This window comes from Lactuca virosa, chromosome 5 (assembly GCF_052849685.1).
Source record: "Lactuca virosa cultivar CGN04683 chromosome 5, Lactuca_virosa_CGN04683_v6, whole genome shotgun sequence".
Taxonomy (NCBI): Eukaryota; Viridiplantae; Streptophyta; class Magnoliopsida; order Asterales; family Asteraceae; genus Lactuca; species Lactuca virosa.
The window spans coordinates 327,450,643-327,474,037 of record NC_136430.1 but is presented as its reverse complement, the minus strand read 5'-3'; the positions used below and the strand labels follow the sequence as shown (position 1 = coordinate 327,474,037).

General features: G+C 37.0%; 1 long non-coding RNA gene across 2 annotated transcripts; it reads right to left on the bottom strand.

The window, feature by feature from the left end:
- Positions 1-22,461: 22,461 nt before the first annotated feature.
- On the bottom strand, positions 22,462-22,873 carry LOC145111955 (uncharacterized). Of its 2 annotated transcripts, none has more exons than XR_013710387.1 (3): positions 22,813-22,873; positions 22,642-22,738; positions 22,462-22,482 (listed from the first exon to the last, which is right to left on the bottom strand). It is a non-coding gene; the product is annotated as an uncharacterized LOC145111955 (long non-coding RNA). The 2 variants fall into 2 exon arrangements; XR_013710386.1 differs by lacking the exon at positions 22,462-22,482 and adding an exon at positions 22,520-22,558.
- Between the last annotated feature and the right edge of the window lie 522 nt (positions 22,874-23,395).

Here is a 23,395-nt window from a genome sequence, read left to right as displayed (position 1 = left end):
TAATCCCACTCGACGAGATCGAGATCAACGAGAGCCTCAACTTCGTGGAAGAACCAGTAGAGATCATGGACCGGGAGGTCAAGCAAACAAAACAAAGCCGCATCCCGATAGTGAAGGTTCGCTGGAACGCCAAGCGAGGACCTGAATTCACTTGGGAGCGAGAGGATCAGATGAGACTGAAATATCCTCGTCTTTTTACTTAGTTCCTTGTAACTACTTATTTGCTTAAATTCTAATTTCGGGACGAAATTCCTTCTAAGGAGGGGATGATGTGACAACCCGAAATTTCTATTCTGTACAACATGTCAATTCAATAGAAGTTAAATCAGTTACAGTTAAATTTTCAGACTTTTGGATTAAGTTTGATTATTTTAGAATATACACTTTAGGAGATACCAGGAGAGAGGATGCCCTAGGGTTATAGTGCAACACTGTTATTCCTAAACTTCAAGAAATTGGAGTTTACTGCCGGAATAAAATAGTTTCAGCCAAAAACCCAGAAATTTGGAGTATATATATGACGCTTGTCATTTATTGTCTTTTTTTTTTCAAATTTCTCAAAGAACAAAAGCAAATCCTCTCAAGTATCATCCCGAGATTTATTCCAGATTCCGATCTAGTAAGTGTTTTCAACCATTTCAAGTTAGTAGATCACTTAATCTAGTGTTTTAACACCTTTCTAACCGTGAAATCATTCCAAAAGGTTGATTCTTCCATTTTCACCAAGAACACCAAGAACACACACTAGTGTTCTTGGCATTTTGGCTCATTTCAAGCTTCCATATAGTAAGTACTTCTATCCTAGAGTGTGTTTAAGCTTGCTATACTTCATTATAACATAAAAACATCCAAGAAACATCAAGAAAATGGTGTTTACGGTCCAAGAACATTCTTGAACCGTAAACCCATTTTAAGGGACCAAAATGTCCCTAGTCCCTTTCTAAGCCTAGGTAACTAACTTGGATCCTTACCTTGATGTGTTAAGGACTTGAAATCATCAAAATACCAACATCCATAAGGGTTTACGACCGTAAACCCAAAGGGATGTGGTCTTTGGGCCGTAAACTCCAAATAGGAGTGGAATGGTGCCCTAGCTTCTTCCTTAGGCTTATACTTCAAGTGGAAACACTTCAATGGACTTAGAAACCTTCAAATCAACAAATGGTCAAAAGAGGGGGAGTTTACGACCGTAAACTCTAGGGTTTACGACCGTAAACCCATTGGGTTGAGGTCACAAAACCGTAAACTCAAGTTAGGGTTTCTTTTGAACCCTAAACCCTATAGCATTGTTCTACAACACTTAGATGCATTCCTTGAGACTTATAACACTTATATAAGGTGTTTAACTTGTCTTAGGATGTCTTAACTTTGCTAATTAGTTGTTTAAAGGCTAATTAGATACACATATGTTGTATTTATATGTTAAATAGGATCATTGTGTGTGTATAAGTCTTCACTTGACACCTAGCAATCCTATTTCTTCAGTTCATCCAAACCACCAACTACAGGTGAGTTCATACCCCTTAATTAACCTTTTAAATGTTTTTAAATGCTTTTATGGGGGGGGGGATACAAGTTGAACAATTATAGTTATTATATCAATCACATGTGATTAATAACTACCAAACAAATGGTTTTCTTACTTTTCAAACTGTTTATCAAACTGTTTTACCTCAAACTACTTTACAAACTCTTTTACTTATCAAATACTTTTACTTAAACTCTTTTAAACTTATATTCTGTGTATCTATATAGATATAGTTATATAAGTAAGATTGAAAGGACTTAGGACTGCTAGTCTACCCTGCTTCCTGTTCTTGTTTGATTGTGGTCTTAGGGTATCAAGGTTAGTTGTCCGAGGGTCGTTTGAATCCTAGTTATATATTATGTATATGTATATAGATATAAAAGGTTTTCCTTCATTCAAGTCCATGCCCTTGGGTAGCAAGGGTATACAAACATGTTCATACATTGCTAGTAAGCTACCATAGGGGTAGTTTAGGAAGATACTATTACTAGAACGATGAAACATACAATGAGTCAGTTCATACATGAGTCAATACATACTATAATGAGAAACAAACATGAAACAGAGTGATGAGAAACAAACATACAGGCTAGACAGAGAAAGAACACACAATACAGCTAGCACACAATTCACATAACATTTACATTAATACATTTATGTGAGCCATTAAACAGGGCATGGCACTACCTGCCATGACTGTTTTTGTATCAGAATCTCCTTAATTGGGGAGCGTATGAGTTTGTGTATAGATCTATACTGGATTGACTATCCTACACCTTGCTGCTCGCTACAGTGGGACTTGCAAGTCTACGGGTGCCAAACGTCATTTTTGTGGCATCTTACATTGTCACTTTACTATTGAGTCGGTAGCAAGATACAGGCCGATCACATGTTACCTTAAAATATACAATTGGCTTAAGGTAGTTAGTACAGCAGTAGTTTCATAATACTACATTAAAGTACTATAACATTTTCCCTTTACATTTTACTTTGTGATTTCACACAATAAACAATAATGCAAAAACTATATTTTTGGTTAATGGTAGTCGGATTTGGGAAAATACTCACTTTTACAAAGGATACACACACAGACACTAGATGTCTTGGTAGAAGGCTACTTTTAGTAGGAAACATAGGGTTTTCTAGGATAGTTCAAACAAATACAAAACTTTTACAAACACACAGTACATCTTACAAAACATCTTACAAATGCTTTCATACAAACACAGACACTAATATACTTATGAACTCACCAGCTCTAAAGCTGATAAACTCTTTCAAAATAACTTGTATTCTCAGGTCACCAGTAGACAGGTACCGGAGCCAGGTTTTGAGAAGATGGAGCTCGTTCAAGACTCATCTTATATTTTTGATGTATATTGTTTTGGTGTCTTTAAAACTTAACGGAACACACTTGTATGAAATTATATTATTAATGCAATGGATGATGTTGTTGCTTGTTTACTACTTGCATTGTTGTGATATTGTACATGACGTCCTCCACCCCAGAACGTTTCCGCCGTTCATTTGGTTTTGAGGGTGTGTCAGCTTCACCCGAAGTGCTAGCTTGTTTACCATTTGCTGCCGTCTTCTCTTTTTCTTTGTTCTTCAACTTGAAGCATTCTTCAAGCACATGTCCCTTCTTGTGACAATAGTTGCAAAACTTTCGTTTGCCTTTTGACTTGGATCTGGTTCTGTTGGAAGATTGAGAATACCAATTATAGGCGTCCAATTATAGCCAAAGAGAATACCAATTGCAAAATAAAATGCCGTCCAAATTGTAGGCGTCCAATTGTAGGCGCCTATTAATTATATCTGCGCCTTCAAATTATTCAATTTCACATATACTATTCATAGTCAAATTTTGAATGCGCCTAACAAAAGAGTTCACCGTCCATTCTTTCATTCACATATATATTACTATTATAATATTAATCACCGTCCATTCTCATTTCCAAATTCACACTTATATTACTATTCATAGTCAAACTATGAATAGTAAATGATAAGTTACGGAAATAACCCCTGAACTATTTGCCACTTGCTAATTTTGGAGGCAACTTTTCACACCTAAAAATATGTATATCCACGACTCCACGCTAACATGATTATAAATTGCTTATATTTGATATTTTATTTCATCTGTGAATTACAAATATTGTTTTAGGTTGCATGTGTATAATGTTTTGCGTTTGCAGTTTACAACTTCATGTATTAATTATCCTTCAGTAAATAATTTTCTTTTAATCTATGCAGTTACTACATTCTGTTAATTTCTTCTTGTCTTTATTTTCAGTTCCTTGATGTTGTGCTGGAGTTGCAAAGAAGATTTGTTAATCCACAAGTGGAACAAACAGAAAGATTAGCATCATCTGGGAGCTTTTTACTGAGCTTTTTACTGAAGTCTTTCGTTGAATCCAAGTTCTAGGATATGCTTGTGAGGCATGCAGTAAACTTATTTCATCATTATCGTAAATGCCAGAGAAAAAAATGTAAAAGAAATTGAAATACATTATATATATTTAAGGGTTTGAAAATTGAATAATTTACAAAATGGTCTTATTGGGTTAAAGTTCTATTCTAAAAGTATAAGAGCAAGATGAAGTGGGCTTTAACCTTTTGGGTTTGAGAAAGTGTATGGCAGTAGCCCATTCTTGGAAAACTTGTTGGTCATGATGCTGTTGCTATGGATATGATTGGTCATTCATTAAAATTTTCGTAATATTGAAATTCCTGAAAAAACTTATGGTTAATATGTAACTTGGAATTTTGATGACCTAAATTAATAATGATTTTGAAAGAATAAGTATTTGGAGTATGGACCTATTTAGTTATTTCGGATTTAAATAGTTCTGCCTGGTAGTTAATTTTTGTCATTATGGATCTCAATGTAATTATTTTTTGTAACAGGTAATAAAAATAGTTTTTGATTCCTGTTTATGTAGGTCATATTTACCAAACCATATACATCATAGATAAGACTCAAACCCTTGACTTTAATAGACTTTAATAAGGGAACACTTCTGGCTAAAAGCCATTTGGTTGTTACTTGAAGAGTTGGTAAATACTTGTACTATGAATTAGATTTTTATTGATTCAATAAATGTGTGAAAATTTAAACATTTAATTAGTCAAAACAAATTATGATTATATTTAGATTTTGTGTATTGATGTAGGGATTCGTTTAGACGTTTAGAAATTACAATTGTAGCTATTCATTAAAGTTTTTGACATTATAATTCAAATTATTTAGAAAATCGCAAAGTTTTGTATAGGTAAAAAATCAGGTTTTACCGTAAGTTCATATGTTTTTTTTACAAAGAAAAGGTACATGCCTATTTAATTATATCATATGTTTTTTTACAAAGAAAAGGTGCCTATTTAATTATATCGTGTGAAATGTTTCATATGTAGGGGGTGTTTGACTAAACTTATTAGAACAACTTATTAGTTTGGTAGAGGTTTCATAACGCTATAAGTTAAAAAAAATGTTTGGATGAAAAATAGCTTATTCTGGTGGGGAATCTCTAATAAATCATTTTTTTATAAGTTACTTCACACTTACTTATTGCTAATAAGCAATAAGCTGTTTTTTTGCCAAACCACCCATCATTGTTTTTGTTAAGTAATTAGTTTACTATGTATGTTTTATGAAAATTATTACAATCAAGTACATTCATGGTTTATGTAATTAATGATACCTACAAATCATGAACTTGAGACTGATTGTAATTTTCTTATATCAAGGCCACAAGCCTTCAATGTATGTCTAGTGGAAAAGGCGATATGTGATATTTTTTCCAACAAGAATGAATACGAGACACTGATAAACAAAGAAATTTTTCTTTTTTATTTGGGTAATATGTTTGTTTAATGTGATAATGATTTAAAAGGGTAATATATTTTTCGATCTGTACACATTTGGTCACTGAGTTTTTTTTTCCGTCCATAATTTACCCCTTCAACTTGTTAAACTGTACACATTCAGTCCTTATAACCGATTACTCCATGTTAGCCGGGAAAATCACTTAATAAGGTAATATATTTCTCATTTTGTACACATTTAGTCCTTCATTTTTTTTTTGTTTCAAAATAAGTCTTTTTTGTTTTTGTACTAATTCAGTAATTATGAATGATTTTCTTAAGTTTTTTTCAGGACATCTTACGTGGGACAATCATTGATGAGGTGTTTGGGTTGTTGATGTTTATGTGCATCACGATCTCGACAACTTGGTTGCGTAGGTCTTGTGGTTTGGCTTAGGTCTTATGTTCTGAACGTCGTAACTTCTTCATACAATATTAGATTTTAACGATCTTTATATCCACATGTTTGTTTTTGAGTCTACTACAACTTTCATTAACATTACTCCTGTTAAAATGTAATATATTTTTACTTTCGATTTTATAAAAAAAAATCCATACATGCATTCATAAAAACGTATGGATATAAAGATCGTAAGTAAAATATATTATTTTTTAACGGGAGTAATCTAAACGAAAGTTGTAGTAGACTAAACTACGAACGGATGGATATAAAGATCGTTAAAATCTGAGATCGTATGAAGAAGTTATGACGTTCAGAACACATGACCTAAGCAACTAAGTAGTCGAGATCGCGATGGACATAAGCATCAAAAGCCTCAAACACCTCATTAATGATTTTATCACGTAAGATGTCGTGAGAAAAACCTAAAGAAACCATTCATAAGTACTGAATGAGTACAAAAACAAAAATGACTTCTTTTTGCAACAAAAATAAATATTAAGGACTAAATGTGTACAAAAATATTAAGGACTAAATGTATACAAAGTGAGAAATATATTACCCTATTAAGTCATTTTTACCGGCTAACCTGGAGTAGCCGGTCATAAGGACTGAATGTGTACAGTTTAACAAGTTGAAGGGGTAAATGTGGACGAAAAAAAAACTTAGTGACCAAATGTGTACAAATCGAAAAATATATTACCCTTTTAAGTCATTATCCCTTACTTAATTGTTAAACTAGGTGTGAGACTCGTATATTACAAGAGTTTATTAAAATAAATATCAATCATTTAATTAGACAAGAAAAACTCCTATAAATATCACCTTACATTTAGCAAAATAAAGAAGGAATGAATAGATTTACAGTTGTTATTGACATTGTCATTAATGAACCCCAGTCCTACTCTTCTACTGAACCCATGTGCCTACGACTTACCGTCGGCCCGCACCGGATATCTTGGCCTACTGCATGAAGCAGGACCGCCTCAGCCCGATCAAGCACAACATGCCATCTAATAGACCATCAGGATAATATATCCACATAACACCAACAATAATCTACCATGCCGCTCCTTGTCGCTCACCACATCCATAGAAGACAGTCCCGCGAGCGATTACCACCAACAACATACCTACCACTACCCGTCAACCAGTACTAGATGATTATTGAAAACATTTAAAGAAGATGACAAATTCAAAACATTTAAAGAAGAATAATACCTCAACTTAATTCGGGGTCGTTCTCGATTTTATACCCAAGACTAGATGATTATTGAAAACCAAAAACCGACCCACTATATGAAAACCGGACCAGGTTCGGTTCGGTCTAACCGGGCCGTTTGCTCACCCCTAAGTGTTAATATTAGTAACACATTTTACTTTTACTATTAATATTAGCAACATGCTTATTTTTTGGTACATATATTATTGGTGCACTTCATCTTTTACTAATATCAGCAACCTATTAATTTTTTAACTCATAACAACAACATACTTACATTTAACTATCAATATGAGCTGTTGCTACTGCTATTACAAGTAAAACAATGTATAAGTATATTGATCCTGTGAGTAAAAATATATAATTACGCTAAAGTAAAGGTATATTTTCTATGTTGGTTAATAAAAATAAAATATGATGTCCTACAACAAACATCGTTATGGATAATGGCATCATTAATTATTTTTCAGTTCAAATAAGTTGTTTTACTGGTCTTTCATGATCAAAGCATTAAACAAGCATAAGAAATATGATCTAGAACCATAAACATAAGATAATTGATAATCTAGCATGAATCCTTCAAAAACCCACAAACATTCAAAGGTTTCAACCAAAGTTAACCAATATAGAGAGTTTAGCCACTCATGGCAATAGAACAACAATCACAAAAGTCTAATTGCATAAAGAAACTACCTAAGACTTGGAAAGATGAAAGGAAATGGGTTTCTAGCTCCAAAATCGCCTCTTGCAGGTCTCCAATGGTGTAAAATCGAAGTTATGGCTGCTAGGTCTGATTCCCCAAGGTAATGGCAAGCCAAATGACCAAAATGCCCAAACTGGGCAGTTGCGCGGGTACCCGCGCGACGAAAATTCCACCCGCGCAAATATCGCTGTAATGCTATTGGTCCTTCATTCCACCACTCCACCCTTCCACTACTAAAGATTCCTTTGGTCCCCTCCATATCCATGTGATTCAAATCAGCCAATCATCTTTTATCTTCAAATGTGGATGCTCCAAACCCAAAATTAATTATCCATGATCCATCTTCACAAGCCCACTTTATCCAAGCCTTTATCTTTTTAAGCCCAAATCTTCTTTGGTGGATCCGCCAAGCCCAATAATGCATCGGAAAGCCCACTAAGCCCAACTCTAGTCAAACCACAACCGCAATGAGCTCCAAAACCCTGCAAAATTCCTCATGCAAAATAAAAAGTCCCCGATACGATCCATGATAAAGAAAATAAAGAATATACAATGCAATACTAATAAAAAGAGCTAAAAATCTAAAATAAACTAATAAAAATAAGGAAATAAAATAAGCTATCAAATCACCCCAAGCTTAAACCTAACTTGTCCTCAAGTTAGAACAAGACTAAAATGAACTCGGGATGAGCTAAACTAAAAAGGAAAAAGAAAGGTACCATAGAACTTGGTCAACATCAGTCAACATGGTCAGAATTAGTCCTTCATGGACCCTACGCATCTTCAAAATGTTCCCCGCTTTAGAGCCATAAACCACATTCTCAACCACTTGATGGGCGAATAGATCACGGCTGGATGTAGTCGCGGTGTGCAAGACAAAGGAAACAGGGATGCGCCCAGTGGGGGCACTTTAAATCACCAATGCAGATCATAATGCACGAAGGAAAGGCGCCTCTTCACACACTATGATTCCTACATTTGTCAGGCTAAAGTGTATAGTACGAAATAGGGTTTTACAGTGCGGCCTCCGGGAAAACATCCGGTTTCAGGGGCTTCTCCCTTGTACTGTCCTTTACAGTTTACCGTCTCATCGTCAATGCCTTTTCTCACCAAAAATCAAAAATAAAATAAAATAATAGAAATTCTACTTAACCTAAATCTTAAACCTAACAACTTAAATCTTCAATCTTGAACTTCTGTTATTTGGTCTTCAGCCTCTTTGTTGCTTGATATTCAGTCTTCTTATTTCTCTCGTTTTTTTTTTCTCTAAATCCTTGAACTTGGATTCTTGTTCTTCTTTTTGTGTTGCTCTTTTTCTTCATTTTTTTCTTCTTTGTTTCTTTTTTTTTCACTTTTCCAATTTCTTCATTTTTTTGTGTTTTCTTCTTGGAAGGTCTAAGGAATTTCACCATGTAACAAAGGATGGAGGCTAACATGAACACCTAAAGATCATTGACAATGTGTCAAGATCAACTAAAAAAGGGTGGGGAATGACTCAAAAATGGGTGTTACCGAAAAGACTTGGTCCCAAAAGATGTGAATTGGGGGACCCACTTCAAAGTTCATCAAGCACCTTAATGCAAGGTGTGATAAACAAAATCTATCTAACTATCTACTCTAGACTCCTAAAAAAAATAACCTATCTTAAAAAGGTGGTGAGAATCTAACTAAGCAGGGCTCGGACGAGACTCGGGAATACTAAAGGGTACTCCCCCCAAAACCAAGATGCGAGTCTTCAATATCTTCAATGTCTTCAAAATACCTTACCGGGCTAATCTTTGCTCGCACACATTGGCATGACCAACCACATCCCTCCGCACCTAGACCCAATCAAGCTACCTGCATCTGACCCCCACACAAGCGGTCTCAAAGTGGTTCGTGAGGCTTAAAACGTGTCCCACTTATCAAATACAAGGAATTCCATATCAAGACCCGGGACCAATCTATGATTCAATACTTATGACTCGGTGCTCTGGTGCCTGTAGGGATGAGAAGACAAGAGAGAACAAAAATGCATGAACTTAAACTAGAATGCATCTAAAAAGCATGAAAATTATAAAAGAAAGAAATAAAATATGCAATATTTTTGAAATTTTTATGCAATTTTTATGAATGCCCTAAATGACTTACTCTAAATGCAACTATATACAACCTAAATGCAATAAAAATAAAAATAAGAATACCTCACCCCAAGCTTAAAATTAAGCATTGTCCCCAATGCTTAAGATGAGAGTAAGGAAGGATCATACCGGGATCAAGGTGGAGGAGGCCCACGAGGGGGGTAACCGTCGTCGGGCCGAAAGTGATACCAAAGATCCTCCATGTAGTTGTTGGCGCGGGCTTGCTGCTCCTCGATGCGGCGAATGGCTGCTGTGTTCCGGTTGCCCTGGAGGCGCAGTGAGGCAAGCTGACTGTAGATATCAAGAGGGAATTCGTGCTCGGGATCAGGCTCATTGTGTTGCTGATAGGAGTGGTACTCTTGTTGCGGCTGAAAGTGTGAGCCCGAGGGCTGAGCATAAGGTGGTGGCAATTGTCGGATCGGGAGGTCATGATGTTCTTCGGCCTCAAATGGACTACCATCATTGGAATTGTCGACTTGCATTTCATCATCATCATCGTGTAACTCTTCAGGCAAGAACCAAGATTCAGGCTCGCTGGTGGAAAAGGCGGAGATGCTAGGATTAGGCAAGATGTAAACTGGCTCCTTGACATGATTGAGCCAAGAAAAATGGTTATGACGGGTAGGATGAGGGATCAGTAATTCCATCCGGGTGAGGGCTATGCAGTCAAGGAGGTAGAGAGGTGGATCATCTACTGGAACATACTCAGACTCGGGAAAGTGAAGGCCCACACCCAAACCAATTAGGGTAATGAAACCTCCTATGCAAATATCGTCAGTGGTCTTCGTGCGAAGGCTGTCACACTTATCCAAGAAAAAGGTGGCGAAACCGGGGCAAGACCAATGTAGGTGGCTCATGCAATAGAGGAAATAGAGCTCGACTGTGTTTATTTGCCCCGGCTCATGACGAGCAAAGATGGAAGTTGAAAGGATTCGGTGGGCGATTCTCCAACAAGGATGGATGATGTAAGGATCTTTTTGTCGACTTGGATTGAAGTTTGGAAGACTTGTGATTTGAGTCCAAAACTCTACATTAGGCACGCGTTTGAATCGAGTCCACTGATGGCTATAGATGTCGGTGTTGAAGGGATTGTATGTGCCCATGATGGTGTTTAGGGTAGTGTATGTGAGTCGGTGCTGCCGACCCTGGAGTTTAAATGTGAGCACCCCTGCTGCGTCATCCCGTGCATAAGTGGAGAGGAACTCTATTATGGGTTGTTGGTAAGTGCGTGCGGAAAGATCGAGGAATTCTTGCCAACCTATGTTGAAGAACAGTTGTTGCAGGCAATCGTCAAGGCCAAGGTACGTCGTTGAGTCTTGGTGGTAAATTTTGGTGGCTCGAATTGGACGTTTTTGGAGGTTTGACCGGAATTGTTTGATTTGTGCACTCGTGAGGACAAGGTTACCCGCACGATCGGTATTCTCGATGGACTCTTTTTTTGTGGATTGCGAGGATGAAGCCTCACGGGAAGAACCATGAGAGGTGTGAATGGTTTTGTCCCTTGCCATTGTACCTGTTAATAAACCTAGCAAACACAAAAACTTGGCCAAAATTATCCCTCACACTCGCCTCACACCAATCCAAACAAACTAAATAATAAGAATATAAATCAGGCAATTATTCCAAACATGCAATTTGGCACAATTCAATGCAATTCAATCAATTCAAAGCAAACTAAGTCCAATTCAAATCAATCTAATGCATAACACAAGCTAATTGAAATTAGAAGTTGAATGCAATAAAATTAAAAGAAATGTACCAATTTCGTGTGTTGAAACCCGTAAATAAATCCGTAAAAACCGCACCCCAAGCTTGAATTGAACCCGTAAGGTTGAATCTTTTGAATCTCCGGTGAGAAACAAAAATTTTGAAATTTTTGGTCAAAACGAGCGGCGGCGGCCGGCGGCGGCGACAGACAGCGGCCGGCGGCGGAGCTAGGGTTTCCGGCGAAGTGGTTTGGTCAAATGTGTAGTATATCGGAGTGCACGGGAGGATTTGGTGAAGAATACCCCAAGAAAGTTTTGAATTTACCGGAGATTTGGCGTCGGAATCGAGATTTGTTCGGTTTTCCGGCGAGCACGAGAATAGCGGTGGCAGGGGGTTTTTACCAGTAAAGATTGGTAGGGGTGTGATCAGAATCGAGTGGGGAATAAGGTAGCGGTGGAGCGCCGGCTGAAGAAGCGAGCTGGAAGGCGGCAGGCATGGGCGCGCTTTTCCAGCGAGAAATGGGTGCAAAATCGGGGTGTCGGTTGGAGCGTGACGCTGCTGGAGGGAAGCGCTGGCCGGCGACGGAGCTGGGTGGAGGCGCTGACCGACGGATTTGATTAATTACGGCGGTAGGCGGTGACTAGTCGGGATCGTCGGCCGGAGAATGGAAGGTGGCAGAGGGTGTGGTCGGTGGGGTATAGTCGATGACGGGAGGCACAAAGGGGATAGGGAAGGGGGGTCCGATGGGTTAAAGGGGGGGTATAAGGTTGGGTCTTAAATGATTCGGGTATGGGTCGGAATTTCGGGTCGATTCAGGGGTTTGGAGCGGGTTACCGGGTGGGGCGGGTGAGTTGTGGGTAAAATGGGTCGGCCGCACAAGGAAGGTTGCATTTTGTTCTTGGGCGCGCAAGCATCTGCGAGGGTGGAGTTAGGCCGCGCAGACTAATCAGATGCGATTCTAAGTTGCGGAGGTTGGAACTCGGAACTTGCGCGGCTGGGGGCCGGTCGCGCAACGTCTGCGCGGGTACCCGCGCAAATTTCGATTTTTTTTTTCAAACTTCACCAAGATCATTGCTAGACTTCCAAATGCTTATTTTTAGACCAACTTCAAGCTTAGAAACACCCAAAACTTCAAATGGAGATTATTTATTTACAACACATTTATTTAACGTCTTTGCCAAGACTTAGCCCCGCTTCCGTCAACCTTCGTAATTCGGATTTTCCAATGTTATGTTGTCAAATTCTCCTGTGTCAAAGCCTTCATAAAATGGTTTCAAGCGATGCCCATTCACTTTGAATATTTGATTTGTTTCCAAACTCTTAATTTCAACCGCGCCGTGATCAAACACTTTTATAACAATAAAAGGTCCATGCCATCGAGATCGCAACTTTCCCGGGAATAGCTTTAAGCGTGAATGATAAAGAAGAACTTTTTGTCCCGGAATAAAATGCTTACGGGTAATGTGTTTATCATGAAACGCTTTTGTCTTATCTTTGTAGATGCTTGCATTTTCATAAGACTCGTTCCTCAACTCCTCGATTTCTTGAAGTTGCATCTTTCGGTGCTTTCCGGCTTCTTCAAGATTGAAATTACACTTTTTAACTGCCCAATATGCCTTGTGTTCCAATTCCACCGGTAAATGACAAGACTTTCCATAAACGAGGCGGAATGGAGACATACCAATTGGAGTTTTGTAGGCGGTCCGATACGCCCACAATGCATCTTCTAACTTCAAGCTCCAATCTTTTCGTGTGGTGTTGACCGTCTTTTCAAGAATTTGCTTGACTTCTCTATTTGACACTTCGGCTTGGCCGTTCGTTTGTGGATGATAAGCGGTTGATATCCGGTGTGTGACACCATATCTTTTCATCATGGCTTCCATCATTTTGTTGCAAAAATGAGTGCCCCTATCACTCACCAAAGCTCTCGGTACACCATATCTTGCAAAAATGTTTGATTTCAAGAAGTCAATCACAGTTTTGGAATCATCATGCCTTGTAGCCTTTGCTTCAACCCACTTTGATACGTAATCAACCGCCAAGAGTATATAAGTGTATCCGAAAGAGACGGGGAAAGGGCCCATGAAATCGATTCCCCAAACATCAAAGATTTCGCAAATGAGGATAGGGCTTTGAATCATTTCATGCCTCGTGGATACGGTTCCCGTTCTTTGACATCTATCACAACTTTTGCAAAATAGATATGTATCTCTTGACATTGTTGGCCAATAGAGTCCACATTCTAAGACCTTTCGCATGGTTTTGTTTTGACCAAAATGTCTGCCGCATGCATACGCATGACAAAACTTCAAGATTGATTCGACCTCATTTTGATGAACACACCGCCGTATTAGTTGATCCGGACAATGTTTCCAAAGATAAGGGTCATCCCATACGTAGTATTTGGAATCACTCTTCAACTTGGCTTTTTGGTACTTGGTAAATGCGTGAGGAATTTCTTTAGTAACCAAGTAGTTCATAATATCCGCATACCATGGGATGGTGTTTGAAATGTAGAAGAGGTGCTCATCCGGGAATTCATCAAGGATAGAAGATGAGGAGTCACCAATATTCAACCGACTTAAGTGGTCCGCAACTAGATTTTCGGCACCACTTTTGTCCTTTATCTCAAGATCGAATTCTTGTAAAAGAAGAATCCACCGAATCAACCGTGGTTTGGCATCTTTCTTGGTCATGAGATACTTCAATGCGGCATGGTCGGAGTATACAATCACTTTTGTTCCGAGAAGGTATTGCCGGAATTTCTCCAAGGCGAATACAATGGCTAGAAGTTCCTTCTCGGTGGTTGAGTAATTAGCTTGAGCATTATCCAAGGTTTTGGAGGCATAGTAGATGACATGTGATGCTTTGCCCTCCTTTTGACCTAAGACCGCTCCAATTGCAAAATTGCTTGCATCACACATTATTTCAAAGGGAAGCTCCCAATTTGGAGGTTGGATTATTGGAGCGGAAGTGAGCAAGGCTTTGAGTTTATCAAAGGCTTCTTGACATGCAACATTGAAGTCAAAATCAACATCTTTTTGGAGAAGGAGGCACATCGGACGCGTAATCTTCGAGAAATATTTGATAAATCTTCTATAGAATCTCGCATGGCCCAAGAAAGATCTTACTTCTCTAACACATGTTGGGTAAGGGAGGGTTTGGATGACATCAATTTTGGCTTTATCAACTTCAATTCCCTTTTTGGAGACGATGTGTCCCAAGATGATGCCTTGATTGACCATAAAGTGACACTTCTCAAAGTTTAACACCAACTTCTTCTCAACGCATCTTTTCAAAATCTTCTCAAGATTATCCAAGCATTCATCAAACGAATTGCCATACACTGTGAAGTCGTCCATGAACACTTCAATTATATTTTCTACATACTCTGAAAAGATGCTCACCATACATCTTTGGAATGTGGCGGGGGCATTGCATAATCCAAAGGGCATCCGCTTGTAGGCAAACGTGCCAAAAGGGCATGTGAAGGTTGTCTTGTCTTGATCTTCGGGGGCAACGGGTATTTGATGAAAACCCGAGTATCCATCGAGACAACAATAATGTGACTTGCCCGCCAATCTCTCGAGCATTTGGTCGATGAAAGGAAGAGGAAAGTGATCTTTTCGTGTGCTTGAATTCAACTTTCGATAATCAATGCATACCCTCCATCCATTTTGAACTCGAGTGGGTACCATTATTCCTTTGTTATTCTCAACAACCGTGATTCCCGTTTTCTTGGGAACCACTTGAACCGGACTAACCCATTTGGAGTCGGAAATCGGGTAAATCATATCCGCAACAAGGAGTTTGATTATCTCTTTCTTGACAACTTCCATCATGGGAGGATTTAATCGTCTTTGAGCTTCCCTCCTAGGCTTACAATCATCTTCCATGAGTATCTTGTGAGTGCATACATTAGGGCTTATTCCCTTAATGTCCGCTATTGTCCACCCCATGGCCTCTTTATGATCTTTCAAGACTTCAATCAATTGGCTTTCTTCAAAGTCTTTCAATTGAGAAGAAATGATCACGGGTAGAGTTTCATCTTGACCTAGATAAGCATATTTCAAATGGCTAGGCAAGACTTTCAATTCAAGTGTGGGTGGGTGGATTATGGAAGGTGGCATCTTGTTTGGAGAATGAGATAAGGCAACTTGAGAAACATCTTTTTTTGTTGAGTTGTTAATTTCTAAAGTCTTCACAGTCTCTTCAACTTCGGAGTCCAATGTATACATATCCAATGTTTTCTTCAAACCTTCAACATCAAAACTCATGTTGAGCACCATCTTCAAAAGATCCCCATATGATAACTCGAATAATTCTTGGGTGATTGGTTCAATCACATCAACCCGATATAATGGAGAAATGTTGCTAGGGTATCTCATGGCTTCAAAGATGTTGAAGTGAATGATCTCTCCATCAAATTCCATTGTGATCTTCCCATTATGGACATCAATAATTGTGTGAGCGGTATTCATGAAAGGTCTTCCAAGAAGGATCATAGATGACTTGGAAGGGGTCTTCTCTTCAAGGTCAGTGACATAGAAGTCCGCGGGAAATACTAGTTGATTGACTTGAACTAGTACATCCTCCAACACACCTCTTGGAAATACACTTGACTTGTCCGCTAATTGAATGATGACTCCGGTTTCTTCCAAAGGTCCAACATTGAGAGATTGAAAAACCGAGTAAGGCATTACATTGATTGAGGCTCCAAGATCTAACATGGCACTTTTAACATGTAAGTCACCAATGGTACAAGGAATAGCAAACATGCCCGGATCCTTGCATTTGGGTGGAAGCTTCTTTTGGATAACCGCGGACACATTGGCATTGACTTGAATCTTTTCATTCGCCTTAAACTTCCTCTTATCAGTGCACAAATCCTTAAGAAATTTGGCATAGCGCGGAATCTGCTTTATGGAATCCAATAGTGAAATGTTGATTTGAACTTTTCGGAAAGTCTCAAGAATTTCTTTCTCTTCCTCTTGTTTCTTGGAAAAGGCTAACCGAGAAGGGAAAGGTGGTGGTATGACCAATGGCTTGATAGGCTTGTTGGAAGAGTCGGGTTTGTCAATGTTGGAAACAACCGGTTCCTTTGAAGTAGCTTCAACCTTTGGAGGATCAACAATAATAACCTCATCTTATTCTTCTCTTGAAACTCTTTTGGGGTTGCTTTCTCCAAGGGTTTTCCCACTTCTTAAAGTTATTGCACTCACATTGGGATTTTTCTCGGTTTGAGATGGAAGTTTGCCCCTTTGTTCCATCTTGTTGAGAGCGGTGGCCAAGTCTCCAATTTGTGCTTGAATATTGGAGAAAGTGTTCTTGGTCTCTTGTTGAAATTGGGTTTGGCTTTGAGCAAGAGAAGTGACAAGTTCTTGAAGGCTCATTTGGTGGGCACCACTTGATTGGCCTTGTTGATGAGGTTGTTGGTAATTTGGAGGGAGGTGAGATGTTTGTGGATATGGAGGTTTTTGGGAAGGATATTGCGGATGTTGGGGTCTCATCAAAATGTTTGGTGGATTTTGCTTTGGTGGGTATGGATTGTTTGGGTTATTCCTCCAATTTGGGTTGAAATTGTTTTGAAATCCCATGGGTCTTGGTTGACCTTGATATCCTCCCATTGCATTCACATCTTCCGGTTCACTTCCAAGACTGGGACACTTATCCGTATAATGTCCCATCATGGCACAAATACCGCATACCATCAATTGTTGACCACTTCCCACCACCATTTGACTTAATACATTAGTCAAATCTAAGAGCTTTGATTCCAAGTGTTGGGTGTTGCTAACTTCACCAACCACTTGTGGAGAATTTCTCTTCATTTCATTTCGAGTCCCAAAGTTCCTTTGATTTTGAGAAATGGTTCCAAAAAGTGATCTTATCTCTTGAGGGGTTTTGTTGAAGATGTCACCACCACTTGAAGCATTAATCATCCTTCGATCTTTTTCATTCATACCCTCATAAAATTGTTGAAGAAGTAGTTTTTCGGGAATGTTGTGTTGAGGACAACTTGTACACAAGTTGTTGAATCGCTCCCAAAAATCATGAAAAGTCTCATTCTCCCCTTGACGAATCCCCAAAATGTCACTTCTTTGGCTTGAAATTCGGGAGGTGGGATAGAACTTGCTATTGAAGGCTTTGAGTAACTCTTCCCATGTGTGAATAGATCCCGGTGGTAAGTTGAATAACCACTCTCTAGGTTTATCTTCCAATGTGAGCGGAAAGGCGGTTAACTTGAAATCATCCAATGTCACATTTTCGGGCAACATGCTAACACATATCATATGAAAGGACTTCAAATGCCTTTGAGGATCTTCTCTATCCAAACCATGGAACTTGGTGAGTTGATGTATGAAACTTGACTTCAATTCAATCCCTCGGCGGTTTGCGGGATAAACAATACCAAGAGGTGTGTGAGTAACATCCGTCTCCATCATTTGTCTAAGTGTCAACTCTTGAGGGGGATTGGGTGGATTGGGGTTATTGGGATAATGTTGCAAGTAATTGGGTGGTTGTTGGTAAGGTGGGTATGGGTATTGTTGGGGATTGTAGATTGGTGGTGGATAAGGTTGGTAGTTAGGATATTGGTTGTAGGGGGGTTGTTGTTGGGGGTACATTGGGTTTTGGTACATTAGAGGATGTTGGTAATTGGGTTGATTTGGGTAATGTACTTGTTTTTGAACTTGAAAAGCATTGTTTTGAGGTTGGTTGTTTTGGTGGAAGTGTTGGTTTTGTAGTTGTGGTGGTTGATAATTGGGTTGGTTTTGAGGAGGGGCTTGAGTCCAAGGTGGCATATCAATGAGAGGTTGTTGTTGTTGTTGTCTTGGTTGTTGGGGTGTTGTATTGGCATCTTGATTGTTTGGGTTTGGGTTGGGATTGTGAGGTGGAGTGTGATTCATGGCTATGTAGTTTTCAAACGGAATGTCTTCAAAGGAATGACCAACAATTGGAGAACTCGGCTCGGTGTCGGTATCACTTGAAGTGTGAACTTGGTCTTCTATGTTGATTAGTGGAGAAGAGGAAGAAGCTTGAACTAGTTGTTGTTGCTTTGCTTGTTTGGCTAACTTTTTCAACCTTTTTGCTTCTTTTTCAATTTCCGGATTGTAGAGTAGTTCACCGGTTCTTGTAGACCTAGGCATAAACAATCAAATAACAATAACCAATTTCCCCGGCAACGGCGCCAAAACTTGGTGGGATGTCAAGTCCACCAAGCAAATTACACCCTTTGTTTGCAAATAAAACGTAATATAATGGTAAAAAGGGGTATCGATCCTCGGGGAAATGGTTGTATTCAATCACCAATGCAATCTAAAAGAACTATTGTAAATAAACTAACTAACTACAATTAAACAAAAAGGGGGGGTTTTATGATTGCTTGAAAACTAAAAGACTTAAATAACTAAAAACTTGCAATTAAGCAAGATAGTGAGATGCTCAAATGTTGGGAACAATTGGTTAACCAAGGCAATTCAACACAATGAACATTTGTGTGCTTATCATTAGGATTCAACATGAAGCTTATCATTCATCCCAAATTGGTTATAGCAATCATGAAGCATGATTTTTTCTTGTCTTTATTTTCAGCTCCTTGATGTTGTGCTGGAGTTGCAAAGAAGATTTGTTAATACACAAGTGGAACAAACAGAAAGATTAGCATCATCAGGGAGCTTTTTCGTTGAATCGAAGTTCTAGGATATGCTTGTGAGGCATGCGGTAAACTTATTTCATCATTATCTTAACTGCCAGAGAAAAAAAATGTAAAAGAAATTGAAAGACATGTTATATATATTTAAGGGTTTGAAAATTGAAATAATTTACAAAATGGTCTTATTGGGTTTAAGTTCTATTCTAAAAGTATAAGAACAAGATGAAGTGGGCTTTAACCTTTTGGGTTTGAGAAAGTGTATGGCAGTAGCCCATTCTTCGAAAACTTGTTGGTCATGATGTTGTTGCTATGCATGGTCATTCATTAAAATTTTCATATTATTAAAAGGGAAAATGACTTAAAAGGGTAATATATTATTTGATTTGTACACATACGGGTGTGAGACCAAATGTGTAAAAATCGAAAAATATATTACCCTTTTAAGTCATTATCCCTTATTAAAACTAGGTGTGAGACCCGTATGTTATACGGGTTTGATAAAACAAAAAATTAAATATGAAAGTTCAAACAAAAATTTATTTAAATTTGAATTTTTAGATTTAGAATTTAAAATTTGAATTTAAAAGGAAACATATTAAATTATATATGAGTACTAATATTGTAATTTATTGGTTATTTTCAATTAAGACAATTATTAATTAAGGTGTAAATATGATGTGTTAATTAAGAAAAGATAAAACAAATTGAGAAAATGACAAATGGAAAAAAAAATTAATCAAAAATAACAAAAAATGACATGCGTCTAAGTTAATGAAAGAGTGACATGAGGCAAAATTATTTGAATTTATTAGGGAGAATTCCTGAAAAAACTTATGGTTAATATGTAACTTGGAATTTTGATGACCTAAATTAATAATGATTTTGAAAGAATAAGTATTTGGAGTATGGACCTATTTATTTCGGATTTAAATGGTTCTTCCTGGTAGTTAATTTTTGTCATTATGGATCTCAATGTAATTATTTTTTGTAACAGTTTCGAAATAAAAATTGTTCTTTGACTCTTGTTCATGGATGTAGGTCATATTTACCGAACCATATATATATATATATATATATATATATATATATATATATATATATATATATATATATATATATATATATATATCATAAATAAGACTCAAACCCTTGACTTTAATAAGGGAACACAACACATGATACTGCTGGCTAAAAGTCATTTGGTTGTTACTTGAAGAGTTGGTAAATACTTATACTATGAGTTAGATTTTTGTTGATTCAATAAATGTGTTAAAATTTAAACATTTAATTAGTCAAAACAAATTATGATTATATTTAGATTTTGTGTATTGATGAAGGGATTCGTTTAGAAATTAGAATTGTAGCTATTCATTAAAGTTTTTGACATTATAGTTCAAATTATTTAGAAAATCGCAAAGTTTTGTATAGGTAAAAAATCAGGTTTTACCGTAAGTTCATATGTTTTTTTGCAAAGAAAAGGTACATGCCTATTTAATTATATCATATGTTTTTTTACAAAGAAAATCAGGTTCGGTAAATATGACCTACATCCATGAACAGGAATCAAAGAACAATTTTTATTTCGAAACTGTTACAAAAAAATAATTACATTGAGATCCATAATGACAAAAATTAACTACCAAGCAGAACCATTTAAATCCGAAATAAATAGGTCCATACTCCAAATACTTATTCTTTCAAAATCATTATTAATTTAGGTCATCAAAATTCCAAGTTACATATTAACCATAAGTTTTTTCAGGAATTCTCCCTAATAAATGCAAATAATTTTGCCTCATGTCACTCTCTCATTAACTTGGATGCATGTCATTTTTTGTTATTTTTTATTAAATGTTTTTTCCATTTGTCATTTTCTCAATTTGTTTTATCTTTTCTTAATTAACACATCATATTTACACCTTAATTAATAATTGTCTTAATTGAAAACTAGAGTGGTAACCCCCGCTTCGCGGGGGGCAGGGGTAGTTGATATGGCCGTATGATATTGGGTCGAACAGTCAGCCAAAACAATCCATATCCTTTTTTGTTTTGGGGTAGATAAATGTATCAAGAGATGACGATAAAAAGATATCGATTCATTAATAGATCGTTACAGGGCATTCGATTACAAAAGAGTCGGAACAGTGTGGTTCCTTATGGTGTTCGGTGGTCTTCAATGATTTTTTTGTAGATGTTTGTTGCTGCACTCATGTTCTCCTGCATTATTTGGAATATGTCGAGAACGTGCCTGTATGGCATTTCCACTGGAGCTTCTTGTATCATATTGTGCCTTGATTGTGCATACCCTTGATTTCACATTACTCCATGAGAGTTTAACACTAAGTTCCAAATTTTCAATAATAAAAACTTCTTCGATGTAAGGCTGCATTTAATGTAACAACTCATATCCCTACAAAAAAATGGTCATAAAATTGAATTCTTATATTAATCCACAGATTTGGATACTCCAAAAATTAAACGACAAATATGAAGGAGAGTCATCCATAACTGTTCCATTTAACTGATATGAAACCGAAATGGAATCCATAATTCCGGAGTTTGAAATGTTTTCTTCCAAAAAAAAATTGTATCAAATTAATCAGGTTAATTTTATTAATATAAAAAGTGTGCAGGGGCAATATCGTCCTAAAAATGTAAAAATTGTTTTTTTTAATATTAAAACACTGTTCAGGGGCAATATAGTTCTAAAACTATAAAAATTGATTTTTATTAATATAAAAAAAGTGTTCAGAGGCAATATCGTCCTAACACTATAAAAATTGAATTTTTTTAAATGTAAAAACGGTGTGCAGGGTCATACTGACCCTAAAACTGTAAGAATTAAAATTTATTAATATAAAAACAACGGGCAGGGGCAATATGGTCCTAAAACTATAAAATCGTTTCTGAACAACTTGATTTTTACTATTTTAAAGAAGAGTACTCTCTGTAAGTTCATAATTGGATATATGTTTCACTGATAATTTCATCTCTTATACATTTTAAATATAGTTAAGAAAAATACATTAAGAACTCACTAAAGTAAAAAATTGAATGGATAAAAACATTTTATATATTTACTAACCCGTTGAATGGTAGTCAAAACTATACTTTTTTCTCATACTATTATGTCGCTTGTACCACCTACCAACGGTTTTCATAGCTTCCAATAGACTCTAGATTTCAACTATTACTAACCTTATATTTGAATGGAAAAAGACAACATCTAAACAAAAAAAAAGAGGAAAAGTTAAAGCAACAAACCCCCTTTGATGAACTTCATGCTTTTGCTCCATAAATTTGACCAAAGATGAGCAAAAACACCCGATTTCAGCTTTCTTTACTTAAAACACCAATAACCTACTCATTGATAATCAACTAAAAAATACAAAATAAAATAAATGTGAAAAGTGTGTTTGTCGCATATCATAATTAATGTTCACCTGTTTAGCAGCTGTGCTTTTTCCCCAAGAAAGGTGGACTACAGTTAGACCAATTTGACTTCCATGCATCCTTTGAATTGCTTCTTCAGCAGATGTCCTACAGGAAATTAGTAATTAACTTTTTACAGTTTTTTCATGTATAAAGGTTTTTTTGACAAATTTAAGACTTACCTGTTGACAAACTGAACAAACCTGCATCCTTTTGCAGCAGGAATTTTGACATAAACTATTTGACCAAATTGCAAGAAAATCGACCTCAATCCCTCCTCTGCAACACCAGGGTCAAGATTGTCGATATAAACCTGCAATAAGAAAGAAGAAAGTTATGAAGAAAATGGGCATAAAGGTATAATTCAAAATTGCTAGACTTACAGTTGTGTTTGTTAGATCAGTGTCCATTGGGATAGCAAACGTGCATATTTGTGGTTAAAAAAGTTAGTGATCGAGTTATGGGTCACTCGATTGTGTATGTCTGCCTGCAAAAAATGGAGGTAATCAATACATTCACAAATCAGAACCAGAAAAAAGTTGGTGTAAACATACGAAAATTAGCAACCAGATCTCATTATTAAGATCTACAATGTCTTCCTTTATATTGTACTGCATAAAAAACCATGAAAATAAACATACTCCTAAATAAATTCAATGACTCAAGGATTCTCTCATCCTGGCAACCTGATGCATTATAAATAGGTAAATTTCCATATAACTTTAGAACCTTGCGTGCCATAATAAGTAAAATAATAGAGAAATG